This window comes from Camelus dromedarius, chromosome 15, assembly GCF_036321535.1.
Source record: "Camelus dromedarius isolate mCamDro1 chromosome 15, mCamDro1.pat, whole genome shotgun sequence".
Classification (NCBI taxonomy): domain Eukaryota; kingdom Metazoa; phylum Chordata; class Mammalia; order Artiodactyla; family Camelidae; genus Camelus; species Camelus dromedarius.
In genome coordinates, this window is record NC_087450.1 from 41,958,608 (window position 1) to 41,985,605 (window position 26,998).

At 40.8% G+C, this 26,998-nt stretch overlaps 1 long non-coding RNA gene across 1 annotated transcript in view; it reads left to right on the forward strand.

Annotated features, from left to right (window-relative positions):
- Window positions 1–25,677, forward strand: part of LOC135323083 (uncharacterized) — a 38,269-nt gene extending 12,592 nt beyond the window's left edge. Inside the window, exons 2-3 of the long non-coding RNA XR_010384238.1 lie at window positions 18,118–18,240; window positions 25,556–25,677. This is a non-coding gene — a long non-coding RNA (uncharacterized LOC135323083). The remainder of the gene's footprint in view (window positions 1–18,117; window positions 18,241–25,555) is intronic.
- The last annotated feature ends 1,321 nt before the right edge of the window (window positions 25,678–26,998 follow it).

A 26,998-nucleotide genomic window follows, 5' to 3' on the forward strand; every position in this document is an offset into this window, starting at 1 on the left:
TTGAACTGCAGTGGTTACCTCATGTTCAGGGAATAGACCCTTTGCAAAAGTGAATTGTCCAGATTTGTGAATATCAGAATGGTGGAGTAAAAACAGTATGAATCAGAAGTCCCAGCTTTTTCACTTACTAGATATAGACTTAAGTTATTTGCCCTCTTCCACAGGTGAAAAAATTCACCTGTGGAATGGGGACAAAAGCATGTATGCTACAGATTATGCACTTTCTCTTTGGCCAATAGCCAGATCTTACAGAGAGCATGCTGAGGAAGAAATATGTCCAAAAACAAGCGTCTGTGCTGGATGCTCTGGGCTGGGTCCCTTGGTCACCATTTTAGCATTCTTCTTGCTGGAGAGGCTGGAAGGCTAAAAACTACATTTCTCGGATTTCTCAGTTCAAGATGTGAATTTTGTCTTACCAATTGATACACGTGTATATTTTTAGTAACTTAGAGGTGAAAGGAGGCCATTTTCCTGGAAAGAAGTTGTAGAAACATACAGCATCCCTATAGATGTTTGTAGGGTCCAGCCTCCAGCTTCCTGAGGATAGAGAAAGAGTTGTAGTGTCCACAGCTTCTTGGTATGACTTCTAATCCTGATGATAGCAAGGACTGTCCATTCTTCAGTTTTCTGAGCGTAAGAGGTAGTTGGCAGGGTTATGGGTTTTTGTTTCTATAGCTACAGTGACAGGCTCAGAGGAACAGCTCCCACAGCGGGATCAGTTCTCTGTGTCTGGGGATTTTTCCAGAAGGGCCAGTCTGGAACCTGATCCTAAAGCCCTTCTGATGATTTTGAAAAGAACTAATCCTCTGAATCAAATCCTTTCTTGCTTAAAATTCTCAAAGTAGTTTCCTTTTCCTGAATTGGAGAAGGGGACCCATAGAAAGGCACAAGGAGTGCTGCCTGGGAAGGACCAGTTGACTCAGCACGAAGCAGCCTCACAGTATAATGCGGCGTTTACCTTGGTGAGTACACTGAGATCCAGGTTGGGCCTTTGGCTTACTGTAATTCCCAGACTTGGTTTTTGGCACCTCACCTCTTCTTTTTCAGGCCAATCTTGTGTGTTTTCAAGCTGTGAATATTAGCACTTCTTATGGCATCTTAACCTTGCCTTAGGTACAGAGATGAGGACCCTCAGTCAGTAGCCCTTAGAAGTCCATGCTTGATGGGAAAATGTCACTGGGCTTCCGAGAGAGGGCTGGGAAGTGTTGACACAGAGACAAGACATGCAGGCAGGCAAGGGGGAAACTGCAATATGAACATAGGTTTGTGTCTCTCTAGGCGATTTGCCAGCAAAAGACTCCAACAGGACTTTGTTCTAATTTCTGCCTAACGTTCACTCTCTTTGGAAAAATGTGCAAGATCTGAGCAAAGGTCAGCTGTCATCAGGAGGAGTAGGCTTAATATTGATTAATGAAGAGTCAACTTTGGCTCTTAGAGAAATGATTATATTTAGCAGAACATCTCAGTAAGCTATGTTTTGACGTGAAAGAGTAGCCCTCAGAGAATTTTCTGGATTGGCTAACATCAATCTAAGAAGACCAAACCATTTCTGTACAAATAATTAAAGGAGAAGTTTGAGTGACCAAGGGTAATCTAAGGAGGGATAAAGTGAGAACACCCTCCATCTCCGTTATCTTCCTCCTTCCTCCAAGGACACAAGGAGTAATCTGAGGGAAAGAGAGAGGGTGTCTTGGGAGGCAGTACAAGCAACAGCAAGATGAGCACAGCTGAGGAGGGGAGGCAGGTGAGAGGTTCTATACCCAACCTGGGAAATATGTGGCAGCCGTGACGTTCCAGCCTGTGTCCCAAGGTCTTCATTAAAACCCTCCTCTTCATAACTGCCTATGTGGTGGTGCTTTGGAGAAACAGGGGAAAGGGACTGAGCTCCAGGTTTGGGTTGTTGCAAAGTAGAGAAGACATTGCAGGAGGGAGGGTGGCACAGTGTGCAAGAATTCTGTGAAAGGAGGATTTGGATCAAGCGACGACCAGGAGGGATATATAAGCCGTTAAGAATCCCCAGTGATTGTGGTAGAAGGAGAGTGCCGAGCATGCATCATACTCAGGATCGAGTTCAACCCACCTTTACCTAAATCCTAAATGACAGGTGATCTGGGTGTGCTGGAGAGCACAGGGCACCCAGCATCAGTGTAGTCAGGGGCTTCAAGGTTGGTTTAAAGAAAAGGAGGGTGTTGAGTACAAGACAGTGTAATTAACCCTTGTGTCCTGCCCTTAGAACAGATATTGTAACTTCTTGATATTCCCCTTGTCCTCTTGGAAGGTGCTAATAACTTAACTTTGCAGAAGACAGAGAGGGAAGCTTTTCTTCTAGTATTTCATAGACCCTTTCCCCCTCCACACTGTGTTGTCTGACTGGCCAACATGCTTTCCTGCTAAACCTGCTAAAAGCATCCCTGTGCTTTCTTCTCACTGTACACGACAGGAGGTATACCGATTCATGCTTCTCTGGCTTCGAAAGACACATTGCGCCTCTTCTTTGTTAATTTTAAGTCTTAAAAGAACTTTGATGGAGAACAATAAAATTCTGTCCCACTAAATAAGTTAATTGCAGGATTTTAAATGCTTGACAAAAGGCCCTTTCCCTTGAGGAGAGAATATCTTCTTCCAATTAGAAAGAAATGATCCTCAAGGAAAGTCACACAGCTCTCTGCCTGGTGCCCACAGGAGGCTTTTACGGGCTCCCCATCTGGGTTTGAAGTCATGTGGCATAAGAAACTCTTGAAGAGACCACTGAGTAGGGGAGTAGGAATAGTCAGACAGCTACATGTGCTCTCTGGAGGATTCTTTGTGGCTGCCAAATGCTTCCCCTGAAAGAGTGGAATAGAGTGTCTGGGAGAAATTTTGACAGTAGGCTATCCAAAGCTTTTAAGAGCCTTAGTCAGGGCCAGAAATCCTTACTCATCAGAAAGGATTCCGTGGGTGAAAGTAAAGTTTCAGACTTAGTTTTTTTCAACTTCATGAGTAGAATCATAGTGAAATGTATAGTAAATAAAGCTTTGTGAGTTACAGCAATGTTGTTCACAATAGCCAATAGGTGGAAGCAACGTAAGTGTCCATTGATGGATGAGTGGATAAATAAATGTAGTATATACAGACAGTGGACTATTATTTCACCTTGAAAAGGAGGGAAATTCTGACACATGCTGCAACATGGATAGACCTTCAAGACATTATGCCAAGTGAAATAAGCCAGTTACAAATATACTGCATGATTTCACTTATATGAGGTACCTAGAATAGTCAGACTTATAGGGACAGAAAGTAGAATGGTGGTTGCCAGGGGCTGGGGGAGGGCAGAATGAAGAGTTATTGTCTAATGGGTGCAGAGTTTCAGCATGAAAAGATGAGAAGAGGTCTGAGGATGGATGATGATGATAATTGCCCAGCTTTGTGAGTGTACTTAGTGACACTGAACTGTACCTTTAAAAATGGTTATGATGGCAAAAACGATTCAATTTTGTGTTATGTATATTCTGACACACACACACACACACACACAAAGCTTAGTGAGAAAGATGTGCTGTTTGCAAAATTTTGCATTTCTTTGAATCATGTTCTTCAACACGTGTTCCGTGAAAGTACTCATGAGAAAAAGATTCTTTTGTTTGAATCAGCTAGGGAACCCCCCAAATACAAAGCACATTAGGTATAGAAAAGTCTCTGACAAGACCTGCATTGAAAAATTTTAAGCTTTGTTTAATCCAGATTTTCACATATGTGTTTGACCCTGGAACACCTTTTCCCAGAGTTCCCTTAAACTCCTGTTAGAAATGGTATTCTGCAAAGCTATCAGCTTGGAAAGCACTATTTAAATCTTTCTTCAACCTGTATAGGAGATGTGTCTAAAAAGTAATGGATGGTTTTCTTTGGAAACTCCATTCTTTATAGATAGACCTAGTGAACTTTGTGATTAGAATTTAGAGATTAATTTGTTATGCTATGTTAGTACAATAAAGAGAACATAAATAAAAAGTTATTAGCATGTGGATAGGTCCTCTGACCCAGCTACTTGAAAATAGTCTGGATTTTGCTGATAATGAAGTCAACCCCTGTCATTCTGATGGCAGCGACCTGGACTGCAAATAAAAGTCAATCAGGTGACAATAACTGTCCCACAACTGACTTTTTAAAAATCTGCCAAGGGCTCCCCTTTACCCTGACTGATGTAAGTGGTCTATTAGTCCTGCGTGGATGGAGAAGCTGATGTAAGGAATGATCTTACTTTCACAGCTATCATTTTATGCTTGAATTTTGACCTGTATCTCCATCCAGGAACAGTTGCAGAAATAGAAATTATCTAACAGTGTATCTCATGCCCACAAATCAACATTTTGGGCAAATTATTTCCACCTTCTGGATTTCATATTCCCCAACTCTAAAATAAAGAGCTTGGATTAGGTTGCAGAAGTTCCTTCCAGCTTAAAAAAATTTTTTTTCAGATAAAAGGGAGTCATTTTCCTTTTTCTCGCAAGTCAACATTTCTGTCTTTACCTTATGAAGATTTTGAAGTCTAGATATTTCTTGTTTTATAAGTAGTCGCAATTTGCATACAGTGTTTTTTATATTTCATACCTACAAAACACTTTTTGAAAACAGTTCTGTTGTTCTGTCACTTTTATTGCCAGGTTTTTGACCAACTGTTCTTAGAAAAGGTGGAAGTTTTAAAACTACAGCTATTTTAGAAGAGAATGGAACATTTAAAGTGAAGCAAAGCAAAGTTTTAAAAACACCTATAAATGGCAACATTCAAGGACACCCATTATAAGAATTGAAATGGAGTGTAAAACTTCCAAACTAGAGAAGAGAAAGAAATGGAAAAATAAAATAAACATGCCAGAAACTCAATATTTTAAAAAAAAATCCTATAAAAGAAAACACAAAGTAAAATGGTAGAAACAAGCCCAAATATTTAATCAATAAAATGTAATGACTTAAATATGTTAGTTAAAATAGATTTAGAATGGTTTTGAGAACAGTAACACAAAATTCAGCCATGTGCTTTTACAAAAGAGGTAATGAAAACTTACAGACATTAGAAGGTTAAAAGTAAAAATGATAGAAAAATATAAAATGTACAAGTCCTAAATAAAATAAAACTGGTAACAAGATATTAATTTCAGATAAAATAGACTCTAAGACAAAAAACGTCTTGAGGTGTAGTATCTATTCCTGCCCCTTCATCATTCTTCATCTTGGTAAACTTCACTTAGGTGGAACCAGCTCCATCTCTCCTGCTGCCTTCTTCTCATTCACTGCTAACGCCTTCCTCAACACACATTTTAATTCATCACAAAATGCTACTGATTCTGTCTCTAAAACACGTTTTTTGAGCTATTACAGACACATCCATATCCGTCTCTAGACATTTAACCCAAGTCACCATCATCCTTTAACTCCTGCCCAACCTCCAAACTGATTTTCCTGTTTCAACTCCTGCCCAAATTCAATCCACTCTCCATGTAGCAATAAAAATGATTTATAAATAGATATAGGATAATGTCTCACACTTACACATAAATTGCACTCCACCATGATGAAAAACTACCAATGGCTTATTTCACTTAAAACACAATAAAACCCATACCATGGTCTCAAGGTCCTGAGTGATCTAGCTTTCCTCACCAACCTCCCCCTGAGCTGCTTTTCCACTCACTGTGCACTGATTTCCCTCCTCCCATCAGTACTTCAAGTAACATCTTTTTTTCCATCTCAGGGTGTTCGTACAACATGTTTGCTCCACAGAGAATGTTCTTTCCACCAATCTTTGCCTGGCTAACTCTGAGTCAGCACTCAGTTCTAACATCACTTCCTCAGTACAACTAACTTTCTGCTTTTCTGTCTCTTGACAGCCCATTGTTTTCATTTTAACAGCCCAGTTTGTAAATATATATTAATTTGTATATTTATTGGTTTAATGTCAGTTTTTTCCTAAATATTTTTAATCTCTGTGAGGAAAGAGATCAGGCTGTTTTTGTTTATTTGTTTGTTTGTTTGTTTTTTCCACTGTGTATCAGTGGGTATAGTTCCTGGCCCATAGTAGATACTCAATAAATATTTGTTGAATGAATTTTTAAATTGAATATAATGTAGATAATGATAAATTCTCCAACCCCAGGGCAGGATCAATTATTTTATTTTTCTTCATAACTCTCTCTACTGCCTTAATCCCTAGCACAGCAGGAGTATCATTTCTTCCTACAAAGTTATATTTTATAGCCCTCTATATTTATATATACAGTGCTACTAAAGTCACATAAATGAGAAATAAATCACTGTTTCTGTAAATTACTGAGGTTTTGGGGGCTGCTCATTGCTACAGTTTAACCCAACCTACACTGACCCATAGACTGATTTCCTTAAAGTTAGATGTGGCCAATATGACTAATTCTGCCAAGAAAATGTGAGCAGCGGATATGTGCATCACTTAGTCATATCTCTTTAGGCTTCAGAAGTCATGCTTCTGGGTCCAAATGCAGTGGAGTGAATCAGGAACAAGATGTAGAGAAGATTAGATATTTATGACTTGGTAAAGAAGGAGAAAATGAGATTGCCTGGAAGAAATTTTTGCATCTTATTCAAATGTGCCTTGACTCTCATCCAAATCCTTACTGCTGCCTTTGGGCCACTCAGCATTTTCTTGTATAGGACCAGCCCTAAGGGTCCTGAAGTCCTGGATGTCAGAAACTTAGTCCCATCTTTGCGTGGCTCCCCACACGTGAAGTGAAGGGATGTTGTACCTTACTGCAGCAGTGTGGCCTAAGGCAGGCTCTCAAGAGGCATTCACGCTCTCTTCCTGCCCCCTGGTGGTTGCTGGTGTGTCCCAGTGTGGGATTCAGGGCCTTTCCCCCATGAAGTGCCTAATTGACATCACCAGTCTATTGATAGATGCATGTGTAGGAGGTTCTTGGGAGAGAGGCTAACAGACATACTGCCAAGCTCCAACTTCTGTTTCAGGAAACATTTCCTGAATACTTGCTCTATTCCTGGCAATTAACAAACATTTCTCCTTGCAACCACCAGGTAAGGAAAATATTGTCTCCATTAGACAGATGGGGATTTTGGTTCAGAGCGCGTAGGAGTCTCGCCCACGGGTGCAGAGCTAGTGCGTGGAGAGCGTGGGATTTGAGCACAAATGTTTGAATTCCTTTCCCCCTTCCCTATTCCTCTCTTTGACTATGTACTAGTGATGGTGCACATACCACTAATGTGTAACTAATCTCTTAATATTCCCGTCTCTAAATCTCATCCCTGGGATCTGCATTATGTTAAGCTTTGTACAGAGCGGGTCTTCCCGCCCTTCTCCCCCACCTTTCCCTTCCTTTCAGCGGATGCTGGTAGGAGAGGGCTAGATCTCTAGGCCCGTATTGAAAGAGAAGGCAGGGGCTGGCTGTGTGCAAATGGATGCCATGCCAATTACTGTTTCTTGGAGTTGATATCTGCCTCCATGTCCTAGTCTTACACTTGAAAACTGGGTTGGTAATTACCGACAGGAGCTGGGCTTTAACTTATTCCTTGTCTCATCCTACACAGTTCAGTACAGCACCATGCTGCTTCCTACACCATATTAAAGTGAATGGCAGCTTCCACACCTTGTGTCCAAGCAGAAAGGGACTGTACGTGGGGGTCTTTTACTTAATGAGGGGGCACAGGAGAAACCTGGGGAGACCTTCTGGAGGAAAAGGGAGGCTCTGGTCTGACAGCCCAGCAGGGGGGTTGTTCCTTTCCAGAGGGAGGTAAGAAGAGACTGTCTTAGCTTACTGCGGATTTTTGTAAGGTCAAGCCTGTGACATGAGCCCTTCCAGCCAGAGCTGACTCGGTTGGCTGGGTGCAGTTAGGTTGGCATCATACCACTGGAAACCATGAGGCCTAGGAGAGGGCAAATGTGTTCAGCTCACCCTCCCTCTGCCTAGGGTTGGCTTTCTTTGAGCCACTTCCTGGTTTCCTTCCTCAACCTCTGCCCAGACCAGTTTTGCCACCAGTTCCTTTCTCAGTATCCTTATAACTTTCACTCATCCATTTCTGGAACACTTCCATCCCTTCAGCAAACATTCTTTCCAAACTCATTCTGAAATATTCCTCACAAGGAAGTACCCAGTACCCCCCACGACAGAGTTCCAAACCATGAGTAACTCCCATATGACGCACTGTTTTCTGAAAAGTCCTATTTCACATAAGCTAGCGTTTCTGGTGACTGGGGTTTACTGAAGCCAAACTCTCTTTCTGATTCCTGGGTTTTCATTGTTGGTTGTTGCCATTTTGTTTTATAAATGTTAAGGGTTTCCTCCCCGACTCTTCCTCATTTGTCCAAATCCAATATTGATTAGATCTGTGGACTGGCCAGTTACCAGGATCTACGTGAACTTCTCAGTCTTGAGAGCAATGTGGGTGTTCAAGTTGTAATCTTGGGGATCCAGTAGAGAGGAAGGAGCCGTGGACCTGGATTTAAAACCTGTGGTTCAAGTCCAAACTGTGCTGCTCGCTCACACTCAGAACCTATCTCTTCAGATGAAAATGGGTCTTACAGCTTTATGTAGTGCTTATGAGGATACCTTGCATTGATGCACATAAGAGAACTGTGGCGCTGTACAGCCGTAGCGTGTGATGACGGTGGAGGACAGAGTCACGATGAAAATAAGCCTGAGGTTAAGCTGACCTTCTCTTTTGGCTGGGAGGGAAGCCGACTTAGCCGAACTGTGTGAGAAGACTCGGTGCCGTTCCCTCAGCCCTCTAGAGCTGAGCGGAGGTCACTGAGCATATTTATTGACCTCTACTGTGTGTTAGTAGGGATTCAATAAAGTAGGAGCTGGTCTCTGTGTTATGTGCCATAATAGAGGTAGGCATACAACACCATGGAAGTAGATGACGGAGCAGTGATGTTTCCTCAGGGTGGTTGTGTGCGAAAGTCTGAGGCTGTGGGCTTTGAGGAGCTGGTTGCATTTAAGCTGAGCTTTCAAGGATTTCATTAGGGGGAGAAGTGGGGAAAAGGAGTTCTAAGCTGAGGGAGTGACCTGGGAAGCATGGAGGTGTGGTGCTGAGTTCGGGGGTTGGGGAATAGTCTAATGGCCAAAAGATGGGATGTGTGGGTGAGGTGGCTGAGAGTGTGACTGGAGGTGGGCCGGGTCTGGATGCATCCTGATGGCACAGCCCTGTGTGCTGGGGCAGAGTGGTCTGTGCTGGACTCCGGGGCCTTCTCATTGTCCTTGGAGTCTTCCCGTTTACATTGATTTGAATTTTAGGGCAGCTTTTCCCTTAAAGCTGTGAGTCTTTGCAATGGATCATATACTTTCCCTCCTCTTTAAAAATATATATACACTCAAAACTGTTGCATGCACATCACTTTCCACACGCACTCCCAGTATCTGCAGGGCAAAGGTATAAATGGAAGCCCATATGCTGAATGTTCACATATTTAAAAGTTGTAAACCAACTTAACAAATGTTAAATCAAAAGGTCCTATGCTCCTCGCTTGACAAATGCATCTTCATAAGCACCTTGAAGGCCAGGTTTTAATTTATAATTTTCAGACTCTCCAGAGAACTGCCCTCCCCTGCCTCATAGTCCATCTCTCCTTCCCACCCTCAGCTCTGCCTCACCCTGTGATGGTCTTCTCTCAGTCAGACGAGTGGACAGTGCAGCCCACCTGTCCCAGCTATGCCCACTATTCCCAGGAGTCGCCCTCAGGGGACCTCGGGATGCACACGTGAGGAGCCGAGGGGCAGGCATGATAAGAGTACAGTTCTCCTTTGCAGGAAAAGACCAAGGAAAATGGCCAGCTTGGGCCTTGAAGTGAGCTGGGGGCCATTTGGCAGGAACCCGGGTGTGTGTGGAGCATGCTATAAAAGGGGCAGTGAAGTAGGCTATGAATGGTTACTTTCCTTAGGCCCAAAGGACTTCTCACCCAGTGGGGAGGGGAATAACCACAAGAAGAGCAGAGAAGGGCCCTCTAAAAGGCAGGCCCAAGGCAGCACTACCTCTTGCCTGGGCCTCGGGGTGGGCCTGTGATGAGCATCTCCTGCCCTTGGTGAGTCCTACTTTCAGGGTTACTAGGCTCACTTTGTAGGAGTACCTGACCTTGCCAGCAGGAATACTTCTTGTCACCTCCATCCCTCCATTATAGAGTGGATCTTTTAAGGGGGTCCACTCTACACATTGGTGGACACAAGCCTCAGGCTGACAACATATTTTGGAATGCCACAAAATGCTATGAGTATTCCAGAAGCTTATTAAAGAGAGAATTACCCAAGAACACTCTATATTAGGGATCACTGGTCCAGACAGTTACATGAAAATGATAAGCATAAAATAAAGCACTTTTATCATCTGATATTATTTTCTTTTCCTTAACACTCTGGCTACACTGATGTTGGACAGGAAGTGGGAGAGTCTTGTAGCAAGGCACAACTTGCTCAGAGATAGGTGAGGCTCAGGGGACATGACTAAAAAGGACCACTGCACATTTGAACAGGCTATGCCATTGGAAAGAAGGATGCCAAAAAAAAAAAAGTCCAAGTATTATTCCATGCCGTATTACTCTGGAATGCCAGGGCTGGGAGAGTATGTGGGGTTTTATAGAAGGAAGGGGTCCTGCCAGAAGTGTCAGGGAGGAGCAGATCCTTGGTTGTCACCTGAGTTTCTTGTCTTCTAGACTGGGACTCTTTCCTTGGCTTCATCTCAACTCAGTGTTCAGTTGCCAGAATTCTCTAGGCCAGTTGAATGGGGGCTCTGTTTATAATAAAGGCATGGGAGGCTGGTAAGATTTTGCCTTGGAAAAAGATATTCTTTTTTTTTTAAATAAACAAATTCACAAGCTCTGCTCACAGACCCATCATTGAAGCACTCTGATTTAGCCTCCAGGCGAGGCGCTTCACACGTTTCCTGGGAGCTAATACTTAACTGGCACCCCGGACATGGCTACTGGGGCTGTGTGGGTCATTCAGAAGATTCTTATCACCCTCATTCCTACTTTCATAAGAGATTCTCAGAATAATGGTGATGATTAGATAGAGATGATGAATAGGGAACTTTTTATAAAGTGAAATCACTGATAGTGATCGAGACTGAAAAATTATAGTTGCCAGGTCACTAACTAGTCTGGTCTGGCTGCTCACCTGGGTATAGAAGACAGCCAAGAACAGCAGGGATAGGAAATTTGACTAAGAGGCCTTGGGCTGGTCCCTGAGGTAACCTCAGTTGCCATTCTGTTTTCATCATCCTTGGGGTCCACTCCTGTTACTCCTTCCTCTGGGTGATCTGTCATCCTTTTCGCCTGCTCATGTCCTAAATCTATCAGTACTCTGCTTGGGCCCACAGATGTCACTACGGGGGGTTAAAACCTTTCCCATCCAGGTTCATGTTCCCTCCATGTTCCAGGAAGCTACCATGCTACCCAGGGGCACTGCCTTCTAGAAGCTTCCTGCTTCTCCTAAAGAAAAAGGGCCAAGTTCCAGTGTTGGGTAGATCCTGCAAGAATGCTCCAGCCTTTGCCCTTCTCTGCACATCCTGGGCCTGGGGTTCTGGAGGAGAACGGCAGTAATCACAAGTTCTGTTTCATCTGCTTCTTCTGACAGATGGAGGCTGGGACCTGGGACCTTTATCTTGGTCACCAAGGAGTCAGTTGTCAGATGTGACAGCTATGATTGCACTGACTTCCCACTGCCTGTTTCTTCTCTCTCCCTGGATCTTTTTTACACTCTCCATTTCCTTTGGGATTATAGAATTCCTTAAGATTCTTGTAGTCTGAGGCCCGGTTTCTGCTCACTGTGTGATCTCTGTTCATGAAGCACTTTATGAGGACTATAAGAAGAAAGACAGAGATATAAACTATCTCTGTGTGTTTTTTCAGAAGACAGATCTGAAGGGCTCCAAGCCGGCTTCTGCCCCACTGCACACCAGTCCCCTTGCTGTTTGATTCTCTACTCTCCCTGCTTTGATCCTCTTAAGGCCAAAGTTTCTCACTGCTGATACCTCTTCAGTGTTAAGTGAGACCTTTACCAATGAAGCAGTTTCTCCCCTGTCTCCAGCCCCTGTAATGGGTGGTGGTGAGCTAGGAAAACCTTGTCTCTACTCTTTATGGTTTCAGAAGATTCTAGAATCAGAGGAACTTCAGTTCAAATCCTGGTTTTCCCTTACCAGCCATGTGAATTACTTAACCTCTCTGAGTCCAGACAGCTTTTTCACATAGAAAACAAAGTTCATCTGTCTTTACGGATATTGGAGAAAGTAAGTGAGCTCCACATAGAACCCCTAACTTAGGACCTAATACTATTAGCAGCTTCATAAATCTTTGTCCTCTTCAGAATGTCTCCACTATGAAGGTGATTTAACCTTGACCAGTAGACTAGCCTCAGGACTGGAGGCCTTCCATTGCAGCATTTATAGTAAGAACTATATACTCTCCTAGAAGAGCTTAAGGTTACTTGCTATATCAGTAAGGAGATGTGCATGTCTTAATTTTCCCAATAATCACAAAATGCACTAAAATAAAGGTAATAGTATAAGAAATCTCAAATCTCTCAATGAGGATTGCTTAGTGTGCTGTGATGTGGATGCAGCACTGGAGCTCGTGAGATTAAAATTCATGCTTCACAAGTGGAGCTTGGGAAGCTGAATAGCTGCATGTAAATCAGTGAAGTTAGAACCATACACAACACACCATACACAAAAGTAAACTCAAAATGGCTTAAAGACTTAAACATAAGACAAGACACTATAAACCGCCTAGAAGAAAACATAGGCAAACATTCTCTGACATAAATCTTAGCACTGTTCTCCTAGGACAGTCTACCCAAGCAATAGAAATAAAAACAAAAATAAACAAATGGGACCTAATTAAACTTATAAGCTTTTGCTCAGCAAAGGAAACTATAAACAAAACAAAAAGACAACCTACAGAATGGGAGAAAATATTCACAAATGATGTGACTGACAAGGGCTTAGTTTCTAGAGTATACAAACAACTCATACAACTTAATTAAAAAATAAACAACCCAATCTGAAAATGGGCAGAAGAACTAAATAAGCAATTCTCCAATGAAGACATTCAAATGGCTAATAGGAACATGAAAAAATGCTCAATATCACTAATTATCAGAGAAATGCAAATCAAAACGACAATGAGGTATCACCTCACACCAGTCAGAATGGCCTTCACACACACGCAAGAGTGCACACACGATAACTGCTGGAGAGGGTGTGGAGAAAAGGGATCCCTCCTACACTATTGGTGGGAATGTAGTTTGGTGCAGCCATTATGGAAAACAGTATGGGGATTCCTCAAAAAACTAAAAATAGACTTGCCATATGATCCAGCAATCCCACTCTTGGACATATATCTTGGGGGAACTCTAATTTGAAAAGACATGCACCCCAGTGTTCATAGCAGCACTATTTATACTAGTCAAGACATGGAAACAACCTAAATGTCCATTGACAGATGACTAGATAAAGAAGTTATGAGATATAGATAGATAGGTAGATAGATAGATAGATAGATAGATAGATAGATAGATAGATAGATATAGATACAGATATACACACACACACACACACACACACACACGCAAAGGAATACTACTCAGCCATAAAAGAGAATAAAATAATGCCATTTGCTGCAACACGGATGGACCTGGAGAATGTCATTCTAAGTGAAGTAAGCCAGAAAGAGAAAGAAAAATGCCATGTAATATCACTTATATGTGGAATCTAAAAAAAGAGACACAAATAAACTTATTTACAAAATGGAAACAGACTCACAGATATAGAAAACAAACTTATGGTTACCAGGAGGGGAAGAAGGTGGGAAGGGATAAATTGGGAGTTCGAGATCTGCAGATACTACTAAATAATAGATAAAATAGATAAACAACAAGTTTATACTGTAGAGCACAGGGAACAATATTCAATATCTTGTAGTAACCTATAATGAAAAAGAACATGAAAACAAATGTATGTGTGTTCATGTATGACTGAAACATTATGCTTACACCAGAAATTGACACAACATTGTAAACTGACAATACTTCAATTAAAAAAAAGAATTGATACTCTATTCAATATCAAGTAAAAAAATCATGCTTTGGAAAAATGGCAAATATTATGTCATAAAACTTTGGAATTATTCACAAAGAGCTAAAATCCCAAATATTAATCCACAAATGCCAAGGATCAACTGTCCTTAAAGGCTCTAGAGAGAAGGGTAGACAGTGGGAGAGAAAATGGCAGCCTGGCCATTGTGAATATCACTGTCACCCATATTACATTAATCAGAACTCAATAATATAGCTTTATCCACAATAAGAGGGCTGGGAAATGTCGCTTCTGGCTGGCAATGGTTTCCCAGCAGAAACTCTCCATTAGAGGAGGGCGTGAATATTTGGTGGGCAGGTAGACATGTCTGCCACACTTACCTTCTATTAGGTGCAGGGAGACAGACAATACCCATGTAAGTGAGCACATTATATAGGATTTCAGATGATAATAAGAAAAATAAGTCAGAGGAGGGGAACAGGGGCTGCAAACAATTGTGGAAATAGTTTTCCCCAGTGGTCCTCATCCAGCCATACTGTCTACAGAGAATAGGCGAACTGATCCTTTGAGTGAGCCAAGTAGTAAGGACCCTCCTTCCTGAATTGTGCTGGAGCAGCTCAGACTGGAGAGATACCTGACTTGGTATCCAGACAAGCCCACGCTGTCATTGTCACATTGATGGTAAGATTACAGAGTATATTGAAAGACATAATAGATGCACACAGGTAAAGTGGGTTTAAATTTGCTTCTGGGCCTTTTCTGTTCTTTGAGCTTTTTGTCTGAAGTATTGGCCCAGGCTGAAGTTCAGATGCTTTTAGTTTTGACTCTGTATCCACTTTTAGACAATCCTACCTTGTTGATTATAAAAGGATCTACTTCCCAGACATATGTAGGAAATAAAAGGTTGATTTTCTCAGTAGTAATAGTAATAGTAGTGTGGCCTTTATGCTGAAGAATACTAGCTGGTTACCTAATATCAACGACAGAAGATTAGTTGGAAAGAAGCTGGTGAGGGACATTAAATGGTGCTAAGAATATATGAAGTGATGGAAGAAAGTTCCATTATTTGGTAAAAGGCAGAGGCTTAGACATTTCTGAAACCTCAACTTATTCCCTGCATTGTGGGCTCAATTCAATGAGAATGTATTCATCCTTTTTCTATACCTGGCCTTATGCTGGGCACCAGCTATATAGCTGTAAACAATTCTGCTCCTGGTCTCAGGGGTTCACCATCCAGGCACGAGAGAAAGACACTTCACTGACCAGAAGGCTGGATTTCAGCCCAACCGAGAAGGCTCAGGAGTGCTATCCTAACAATCTTGGGTTTCATGCTTCCTAGTTAGTGAAGAACCATCAAAGAGATGATTTCTATGCTGGCTAGTGGGTGATATATGTAGAAACTGGTACTTGCTTACTATATGACAGTTGACAACTCAACCTATCTGAGCACCATTTTCTTTGTCTAGAAAGGGAAGATAATAATAATTTCCCTGCTTATCTTGCAGGTATTTTATAAGGATCAAATAAATCACATTATGCAAAAGAAATGTTATTCAGGCATCAAGAACTATTATTAGGACTGGTTAGTAATGTAGACATCTGGGAGAACACGGGAGGACATGAGTGCTGGGCAGTGATGCTCTGAGAATATAGCAAGTCCTTTCATCTGGAACGGGCATATGTAGGAGGGAAACCAGTATTATTTTTTAAAAAGCCAATAACTTAGTAAAAAAAAAAATAATCTGAACAAAGGATTATTTTTCTTTTAAAGAAAAGTGATTTTTTTTTTCAAGTAAAGTTTGTTGTAAGTGAAGAAAATGGACAGGAGATGCCTGTCGGGCGTAGACAAAAAGGCACATCTGGATTCAAAGAGCAGGAGTGAGCAGACCAGAGGCATGGCTGCAGAGGCAGGTTACAGGCTGGTAGTGAGACTTCTGCAAGGATCCGGTGGTCTGCCAGGGCACAAGCTACTTGAGAATCAACTCAAAGGCAGTAAAGGCTTTATAGCTGTCGACCCAACCCTGATCAAGCCTTCAGGGAACACTCCAGAGTTTTCCTGAATTACTCTTCCTTTTGCAGGGAGCACTGGGCCCCAGGAGAGCTCATTCTTCCAGAAATAACGACTTGGCTCTTGGCAGCATTTTCCCCCTTCTTATCTCTTATGATTTCTTGAAAATGTTGTTCTAAGAAGAAGAGGCTTGTATCCAGGAGGCCTCAGGGTTTTCCTGTGGACTTTGGGACCCCACAAGCCAATGAAGTGCATATTATACACCAAGACAGTCCTTAGGAAAATGGAGGAAATTAATGTAATGTAAGTTGTAGTTGGCCTATTTCAAGACCATGAAGTTCCATTATTCAGCCCAAGTTTAAGAATTCATCCCAACGTTGAAAGCACATACAGAAGATCTTCAGCTTAGGGAGGGTGATATTTATTTTAGTCTGTGTCCCCCTAATTTATAGCATCTTGGAAAATTGCAGAGAAAGACATAGTCAGAAATATTTTTCTGAGTTAGAAGTAATCATACTAAGTCAAAGGTTTTGCTGAGTCTCAGCATTACAGAAATAAACTAGTTATTAGAGTTATTATAGAAATAAAATCTGAATGACAACATAAGCCCTTATTGAAAATGTGTTTCACTTTCATTTTCAATGTTCCATAGTAACTGGAATTTCATCTTCAAGTAAGAGAAGGGGGCTGAGTGGGAAGTAAATCAATCTCTATAGTTGGATCTCTGTATCCACGGATTTCAAATCTGCAGATTCAACCAACCGAGGGCTGGAAGTGAGATCCAGGATTAGTTGAATCTGCATGCTAAACTGTAAATACAGATGTAAAGGGCCAACTATATTCACTATACTTTTATATATCATTTTATATAAGGAACTTGAGCTTCTGCAGATTTTGGTATCTGCGGGAGTCCTGTAACCAATCCCCCGCAGATACTGTGGGGCAACTGTACATATTGAGTATTTACTGTGGGCAACACATCTTACCTCTGCCTTATTTAAGTCTCACCAGAGTGGATTCCTACAAAGTAGGTATAGTCATCTCCACTTCCTAGATGAGAGTGAAGCCAAGAGTTATTTTTGCCATAAGTCACACAGAAGTGTTAGGGCTAATATTCAGGTTTGTTTGCCTAACCCCAAACCTGAGCTCTTTAGTCAGCCTTCCCCCTTTACCTTCAAAGTGTTCTGAGATTTTGGCTAGAGACTGGCTGGGAGGAAGTGGAGGTCTGGTAAAGCTGAGTAGATCAGTGAATAGAGGGAAAGCTTCTCAATCCCAGAGGTGTGGGCACTGTCTGGGGAATCAACCCATTACAGAACACCACCCCAAGCTGAGCCCCTCTACGTCTTTCCAACTCCTTTCTTATTCTTTTTAGGGCAGGATTTCTCAGTAGTGGCTCTATTGACGTTTTAGACCAGGTAGTTATTCCTTGCAGAAAGCTCTCCCGTGCACCTGTAAGGTTAAATGTTCAGTAGCATCCTTGGCCTCTATTAATTAGATGCCACTAACACCTTTCCCTAGGCATGACAATAAAACCGATGGAAGAAATTTTCACATATTGAAGTATGGGGAAGTCATTCTGGCTTATATATCTTTTAACTTAAACTTTATGCTAACTAGAACAGCCTGTTTTGTGGACTATTAGACATACATTGTACATCTGCTTTAACTGATAAAGAAAAGAGTCCATTGACCAGAAGTAAAAATGTCTGTTTTAAAGATAAAGATTAAATGTCTCCCTTCCTGGGGCACCAGTGCTAGTACTACTTCAATGATGAGGCTCCTTTCCCAAGCCCCAGGGCCATACTGCCTCACCGTACACATGTGTGTATGTGCTGATCTGTCTTCTTTGGAACCTAGAAATAATGTACCCTTGTCATGTTTGATGTTCTTTGTTCTGACACATTATAAAACTGTACTGAAAACCATGCTTCTCTGAAACAGTTTCTCACAGCAATCTGGGAGGCTGTCTCCCAGACTATAGTCCTCAGTTTAGCTTGAATAAAACTCTCTTCTATTCTTGTTATAGATTGATTATTGATGATTTTCTTTCACATTACTCGGTGTAGTCAGCAGGATATCTGAAAAACCCACCTGAGGTCACCTGGAGCCTACTATGGACCAGCTCTCAGTACCAAGCACAGACTCTGAGCACCACCACCCCAGCTTCACCACATTCTTCTGGTGCCTTGGTGAGTTCTTCTGATATATGGACCTCCTTATCTTAGGTTTGACCTTCCTTTGACTTTTATTCTAGTTGTTATTTTAAGACTTGGCATTTTATTGCAGTATCAGTGCATTTCCTAGATAAAAAGGAACTAGGAGGAGATCCTAGGCAGGAAAAGCCTAGAAGAAACTTTCGGTGTATTTCCTAGGTGAACAGGACCTAGGGAGAATTCCTAAGCAAGAAAAGCCTAGAAGAAACTTTGGAGTGCTTTCCTAGGCAGAGACCTTTAGGTGATTTCTTACACAGACACCTAGAGGGAATTCTTAGACTGGAAAAGCCTAGAAGGAACTTTAGAGTAAACTGGGTTGGCTGACCTTTTTCTCCAATTTGGCTTAAATTGGAAAGATTTGTGTATATATATTATGAAGTAGCTGTTTGACAGCAAAATGAGAGATCGCATCCATTCAGCTCTCAAGAGAAGGGCGGTAGTTCCTACCAACCTAGAGACATTCTCAGGCAACCTGGAGGAATCATCTGAGAACTGATCATAGTGATGAGTAGTGGTCCCATAGGGAACCCCATCATGACACTTGATGTAATTTATAGTTCTCCTGGGATGTACACATAAGAAATGGTCTTTCAGTGCTCTGAGCCCCCACAGAGGTTTTAGACCACTACAGGAGAAGATGAGACATGAAAAAGCTAGACCAACTGAAGGGTGATACCTTGATAAACTAAGCTCACAGGTAGCACACTTCTGACCCACTACACTGCCCTTAGAAACTGTTCAGACCTTATAAATAAAATGAAAGTAAAGGAAAATGGGAAATAGCACTTCTAAAGCCTCCCAGCTCCCACCTGGGCAGCTACCCACTAGCAGTCGGACTCACTTCATGGAAAGTTGATACTGAACCAATACTATCAAGTACTTAACCTGGCCCTAACATGATCAGGGTAGGGCTCTTCTGACATTCTGAAACTGGTTTTATGTATGCAGCTGGAAAATAAAGCTGGCTTGATAAAACATCTTTTCAAAATTCTGACACAGAGGCAACAAAGTACTTCTTGGAGAAAGCTTAAAATTCTAACTTTTACCATGTCCTTGAAATGTAAACATAGCCCTCATTACCTGAGACTATAGCCTTGGTTTAATCAGTACAACCTAAAATTTAAAACAAACAGACAAAAAAGAAAAACAATAAAAAAAAAAAAGAAGAAGAAGAGGAAAGAGGCCTTTTCAAACTCAAGCAGGAAAACTATTAGATCTCTATCTGTGTTTATCTGGTTATATGTATGTCTATGTTTGGTTATAGACATGATATGTCTCTACCTTTGGACGGTATTGTCAAAATTAATTTGTAAAAGAGCTCTATTTCATTGGCTTAAACAAGTAAGTGCTTATATAAATTCTCAGAAATAAAATAGGAACTCGTTCAAAGGAATTCTGGGTTCATTTGATCTGGGAAATATTCATTATTAATGTTCAGTACTAAAGTTAGTTTAAGTTATTGATATAATTAATACAGACATGTCTTTAGGGTCATCAACATTGAGAATAATACTTTTATTGTACCTGGCTTTACAGAAAGTCAATAAACTCATGTTATCTCTGTTAGAAGACTTGTCAACAAGAAAATTAACTTGATATGATACTATTTTCATAAGTAATAAAATAGAGATAAGTGTTTTTTAAGCAGATTATTTAAGAATAATTATGTTTTATGGTATGTCTACTTAAAAATATTTTTTCCTGGTTTTTTATTACTTGAAACTTTAGAGTTTTGCTAAATTAAGTTTAATGATGGGAAGTCATTTAATGTCTAGATCATTTTTAATAATAAGATACTGAAATATTAATTGCCAAGCAAGTCAATGTTTACCTACTTTTGTCTTTTATTAGAGAAAAACTAAAGATGTTTGGTTTATTGCACACATGTCTTATATCATATTGAGGAAAGAAAGTATGCTGTGAGTGTATGTATGTTTCTTGAAGTTATGGAATATTGTATATACATTGCCAATCAGGAAATGCTAGTATGGCAGTTCACAATTGTTGCTTCTTGGGTTTTGCTAGAGATTAAGGCTCAAGGGTTAAAAATTGTAATATATATATATATATATATATATATATATATACACACACACACACACACACACACACACACACACACACACACATATACACACACACACACACATATATATATATATATGTAAATTAACCTACTAGAAATAATAAGGGAAACATTTCAGTATGCAAGGAAAGTAGGTTGTGTGATTCCAGTAAAAGAAGGTGTGAGAAATGGAAATGCATTTTGTTAAGGTAAAAAGAAAATGATTTTGTCCTGAATTTAGTTATTTCTAAATGGGAAAGAAAATAAGAGGACAAACTAATCTGGGTATAGAAAGTTGTGGGAGGTTTGTGAGAAAAGAGCTTTGTGTGTAGTCAGGACTGGCTAAGATTAGACTGAATTTAACTGAGTGAATAAATTTTAATATTAAAGGTAAGGTGCAGCAAAACTAGAATTTGGTTCTCTCTCGGTTAGGATGATAAAGTTTTCTTGGAATATTGATTTGTTTTGATAACAGATTGTAAAGGTTTCTTTACACTTTGAGCAATCTGTTGTCTTTCTGTATTTGCATTTGAAATATTTTATATTGTCCCTTTGGTTAAGTGAATGACTAAGCATTTTTTTGACAGTGACTTACTTGACTAAACTTTTGAAAAATCTTTTTGTATTTTTGGAAAACTTTCCTATATTCAAATCCTAAATGAAGTCTTTTGGTTTGGAACTAATTTTGAGATATTTCTCCCTCCTTATAAAAAGAGATGTATTAAACTAATTAGGCACATGTCATGGGAAGCACTGTTAAATAAAAAGTAGCATTCAGTCTTCTTTATGTAGTGTCCATGTAAACATGCATTATAATGCATGTCCTAGGAGTCTTACATGTCCTGACATAAAACAGTATCTGTCATCAAAATTGAGACTTAGACTAAAGGGACTGAACCCAAGTATCAGGGAAATGCCCTAGCTGACTTTCATGAAAAGGCAGCAACAACAGAATCTGTAAAGATTATGGCATGTATAAATTAAGTCCAGTCTTCTTCTGCAGAAAAAATTAATCCCCCATTGTCAGACTTTTGCCGTCTTGATATCCTTGAAACATGGCAACAGTCTGCTCCCAGATCAGAGAAATTAGGATGAGTAAGGAATAGCTGTGAATTACAAAGTTGGGCCTTGGGAAACCCAAGATGACCACTTGGCTCTTCCTGGATCCCTGGCAAGCCCCAGTTTTCATTTGATGGTTAAAGCCTTCCCTTACTGCAAGGCTGTTGCCCCTCACAATGACAAAGAAACTGTTAGAAAATACGATTTTTTTTGAGGTATACTGTCTACAATCTCCAGTGATCAGTGCACCCCAATTTCTGGGCAAAACATATGAGCCTTAACAAAAGCCTTGCAAACTTCTTCAACTTGTCACTGACACTATCACCCTCAATCATCAGGCAAGGTAGACAGAACTAAAGGAAAAACTGGGCTCAAGCAGAACAAGAATTAGTTACATGGGATTGAATGAACTGATAAATATAATGATAATTTTAGTGATATTTTTGTCTGAAATATTACTAACTTTTCATCTTTATTTTTCAGTTATAAGGAAACCTTTCTCTTAAGCTAATTATGACTTACACCAATTTGGTAAATTACACCTTTGTATTCAGAATTTAATCTTTATCTTTTCTCCCTACCAGATCCCACCAGAATTTGGAAACTCTTAGTGAATACTCTTATTTTCATGGCAATATAGTTATTTGCATAAGTCAATAAGAATTTGTTCTCCTTATAACAAGACACAATTGGAAACATTGACTATATTATCATGGCTTTGACTGAAGTGTCATATTCAGGACTATACATAAGATGAAATATGACTAGTTTTAAGAAACTAGGGTAGACTTTATGGAACTATAAAGCTCCTGGTACCTTGCTTACAGGGTTCCAGCAATCTTACCAGGTTAATAAGGAAGGCTACTTTCTGGCACTTGCAGGAACCTCAAGATATTTTGGATCTTGAGAAGAGAGAAACCTTCCCAAACCTATAGGTATTGCAGGCAGAATCTGATGGCAAGTCTTTGACGTGGCTTTCCTGGCCTTGAGAAGCCCTTTGTAAGTTCAATTTTGGGATTCCTTATGAAAAGTTCCAACAAAGTCAAACGTAAAAGAGCCTGTAAGATCAAATAATCAAATAATAATAGGGTAAGTGTGTTGAAATCAGACATATTTTGCAAATAAATTAGTCTTAATTTGGCTGTATTTTGTAGAAATGAAGATAATTTTAGAGAGAAGAAATTACGTTTCATTAATATACCTTCATGGATATTAAGTTCTCATGTAGTTAATTATCTGTGAGGTTTGGTATTTACTGCCTGAGACTCACTTCCCAGATGGCTCCTTTTTTCTGTGTAGCATTATTATAAAGTTTAATTGAATTATTAAAAGGACATTCTAAGCTTGGTTCTGAAGCTTACCTCATTAAACTATCTTTGAACAAAGATCAGATGCCCCCATGACCTGCAACCAGGAGATTGTGCACATTGGAAATAAATCAAAATGTTCTTTGCAGTCATGTTGGACAGGACCTTATCAGGGTATTATTTACTAATCCATGTGCTAGCAAATTAAAAGGCATAGACCCATGGATTCACATCTGTCATTTAGAAAAGGCCCCTCCACCTCAGTAGACCTTGACGCCTATTTCTGACACCTATTTCTGGCACCTGGCTTCTACTGACTAAGGCAAGCACCACCGAAGCCAGGATAAGTTGACGACAGTGGTAGGCAGCTGACCCAAGTATCCAGAGACTCATCCGACCTAGTTCTATTGAACTGTTTACCAAATGTTTGTCTCCCTATCAAATTGAAAATTGTCTTATTTCTGACTATACTTTTGTCTCAGTGTTCAGGATGGAAAGAACATTCTCTAGTAAAGTCACAGAGTATAGCTACTGGGGGAGATATAACAGATTGTTGAATCTGTCATCAAATTCCTTGGTCATACAAGACTGACAAAAGCCCCTCATAATACCCGCCACTGACTTGTCAATGCTCCTAACATTACCACTCATCTAGACTGACCTCTCTCTGGCCTAACATTTCAGGTTCAAATTCTTCAACATATTAATGTGTGCATCCGTTGTCTGATACAGTCCTCAGTCTTTAGAGACCAGACACAACTTTCCTAGGACCACTTCACTCCTTTTTCCTATAAAAAAGAAGAGAGGAAGTCCTAGTCCTGAGAAACATATTGGGCAGGCAGCAAGCATTCTGGCATGAAGGGACAAATTTTTTGATCATCATTGTTTTCATTTGAGAGATTTTGTTTTCAATCAAAACAAGGAAATGATGGAAGAAATTTTCACATATCAAGGTATATAGGGAAGTCATTCTGGCTTATACATGACCTTAAGTTTATGCTAACCAGAGCAGCCTGTGTTATGGCCTATTAAACATACACTGTACTTCTGCTTTAACTGATAAAGAAAAGGGCCCACTGACCAGAAGTAAGAATGTCCATTTTAAAGATAAAGTGTTTCCCTTCCGGGGACACCAGTCTAGTACTCCTTTGATGATATGTCTCCTTTCTCCAGGTGCCAGGGCTATATGGACCTACTGTGTATGTGCTGATCTGTCTTTTATTTATTTATTTTTTTTGAAACCATGAAGAAATGTATTCCTGTCATGTTAGATGTTCTTTTTTCTGACAAAGTATAAAACAGTTCTAGAAAACCGTGTTTCTCTGAACAGTTTTTCAGTTATCTGAGAGACTGTCTCCCAGATTATAGTCCTCAGTTTGGCTCAAATAAAACTCTTCTATTACTATTATTTTTATAGATTGATTATTGATGACTTGTGTCACCAAAACATATCACCAGAACAAAACGCCAGACACTGCCAGGAGACTCCCGGGGTGGGCATCCCCACTCCCCAGTTAAGAACCACTGTTCTATGTTGACCAATTATCTTAATTTTCCCTGGACTGAGGGAATTTGCCAGGGATTTAGTGCTAAAACCAAGACAGTTGGGGACAAACTGGGATGATTAGTCCCCCTGCAAGTGGAATTTCATCTCCTGACTAAATAAAGGCTGTTGTGGAGAGGGGTCTGTGCGATAACATGGATGTTATCCTGGCTGTCTTCAGTTTCTCTAAGTTATTTCTATACCAAGCACATCTTCCCATTACTGCTTTTGTCCCCCTTGTAGCCTTTGAAAGGCTAGCTGAGTAGAAGACCAGAGGGAATGCTGGTGTGTGTTTGTGTGTGTGTGTGTGTGTGTGTGTGTTGTGTGTGTGTGTGTATGTGTGTGTGTGTGGGTATGTGTGTGTTGGGAGGGGCAGTTGGGTGCTGGACTTTAGAGAGCCCATTGGTGCTGCCCGGATGGGTGATATGCATTTATGTTTATACTCGGAGTTAATGGGTACTGGATGGCGAAGGTTTTTCAGCTCTGTATTAATTTGACCTATGCCTATGAGATATGAGCATTTTATTTGGTACCGTATTTGAAATATTTTATGAGGTATGCTGACAATTTAATCAAGGGCATTTCCATGAGAGAAACAAATAAAAGGAAGGTCTCAAAAGTGGTTCATTATCAGAATTATTTTTGTTGTGCTGTTGAGAATACATTTGCAATAGTAATAAAAATTTGGGTTGTTTACAAATTACAAAGCACTTCCAAAATACATCATTCATCCCTTGGCCTTTTGCTCTTGGTGTCATTCATTTACCTATTTACAGGATGAAAATAAGTGAGTTCTGAAAGTGGTAAGTGATCTGCAGAGGTCAGATGCCAGAATTTCGCATGTGAATCACTGGGCTCTGCACTTTGTGACTCCCATCCTTCTCCAGGCTGTGAGAGAATGAGTCCTGCATGTGTGTGCTGAGTCTGGGTTGCTGTAAACCTAAATGGTAAAATGAAAGTGTAGATGCAGAGGCTGTGAATCATCTCTATAGCTATGACTATGACTATGCCCATGGCCCTGCCCCCTTCTCTGTCTTAACCAAGTTGGGGGATGATGTAGTTTCCACGAGGATACAGCCTAAAACCCATGGTCATCTGGCACCAAGGCACCCCCCCCCCCCCCCGCCTTGGTGATACCTGTCTGTGTCTTCCTCTGTGCTTTTGACAAGGTGTTAGGGATGTGATGTGCTATGTATGATTGTTTGCATTTTCCTTGATTATGTAAACCGGTGGCTTTTGCCAAGAACTCTCCGTGCCCTGAAGCTCTAAGCTGTGTCCCTCCCATTGGCTGACTTCATTTCATTTTGTGGGGAGGAGTGTTTTTCAGGTTGCAGAGCAGTGATAACTGGCAGTGTCTTTTGGGTGTGAGGTACCTGGAGTTCAGAGACCCTCCAACCCCTGACAATGACAGCAGATGAGTTGGTTTCTTTGTGAATGGCAAAAAGGTAAGCAGAAACTGACCTCTCCTTTGGTCCCCCTGCTCCCTGGGAGGGGTATGTATCCTCTTGAAATGGCTCATTTTTGTTCTTTCTCTTTTGTGTTCTCTATCATTTGTTCACCTTCTCTCTTTCTTTCTCTTCCTTCAAAGCTGTTGCTGCATTTGGGGTAACGTTGGGGAAAGAAGACCTTCTCAGAACTAGAACGCTGTCAAGATACTCAAGGGGCAAAGGAGTGATGGGGAGGGAAATGAGCAGAAAGGTGTCTGTGAGCTCCACCCATGCTCCCTGCCGACTTTTTGCAGTAGTAGAGACACTGGCATGAAGAAGAGAAAGGTGGACGGGGTTCTAGTGATACTTGAAGGTCACCCACCACACCTCTATTCTGTGTTTAATCAAATATACCCAAAGGTTTTTGTTGCTCTCTTTACTGAAAAAATGAACAGGAACATGTTTTCTTGCTAATCTCAGGGTATAAGATGTACATTAGGTTTGATTCTCATATTTCATCTCTAAAAATGTAACAGCTAACTTGTATGAGGACATATACTGACATCTTGTGGCAAGCTATAATTTTTGTTTCATAAGGGGCATGCTCCCCCCCATACCTGACACTTAGTTATACATACAAATATTGCAAATCTCTTTGATAAAAATTGCCCACTTGGAGGGACCCAGAGGAGGTGGGGGTGAGGTGGGGCAGAGTGGGTCTTATGATATGGGTACCAGTTCTTGCAGCACTGGAAGGATGAGAATCTTTGCAGATTTCAATGCAGATCCAAGGAGAGAGTGTGCAAGTACATCACATTGCCTCCACTTTCCACTTACCCCCCCCCCCCACACCCCTGCTGAGCTGCTTGCATCTACTTCAGCTCTCTGGTTGGGAAAGAAAGGGACAGTAAAAGGGCAATCGTGGCTTACACATTGTGAAAGGCCATGTGGACAGTGTGAGTAATGGTTGTACCCAGTGGTCAAAGAGCAATTTTATTTGTTTTGCTATATTGGCACTTTGCCTTAAGAAACTGGACAACTTTGGAGGCAATTTTCAAGAAATAAAATGTGCTTCATAGACGTCCAGAGCTTAAATTGTTAGGGTGTGTTTGGGGGACTAGCAGGGGAATTCTATGAACCATCGTAACATCAGTGTGCCCAGGTCTGTTGGATTCAGTTTGAGTGGTAGCACTGGGTGGGACCGGGGAAATGGGGTCCGCCATGCTCTTCCAGGTTTCGAGTTGTCCTCTGTGCCAACTTCCTTCAGGATTGGCCTCTGGCAGCAAACCAAGAGGTAGGGCAAAGCTTCCATGTTGGTGGTTGTAAGACTTTT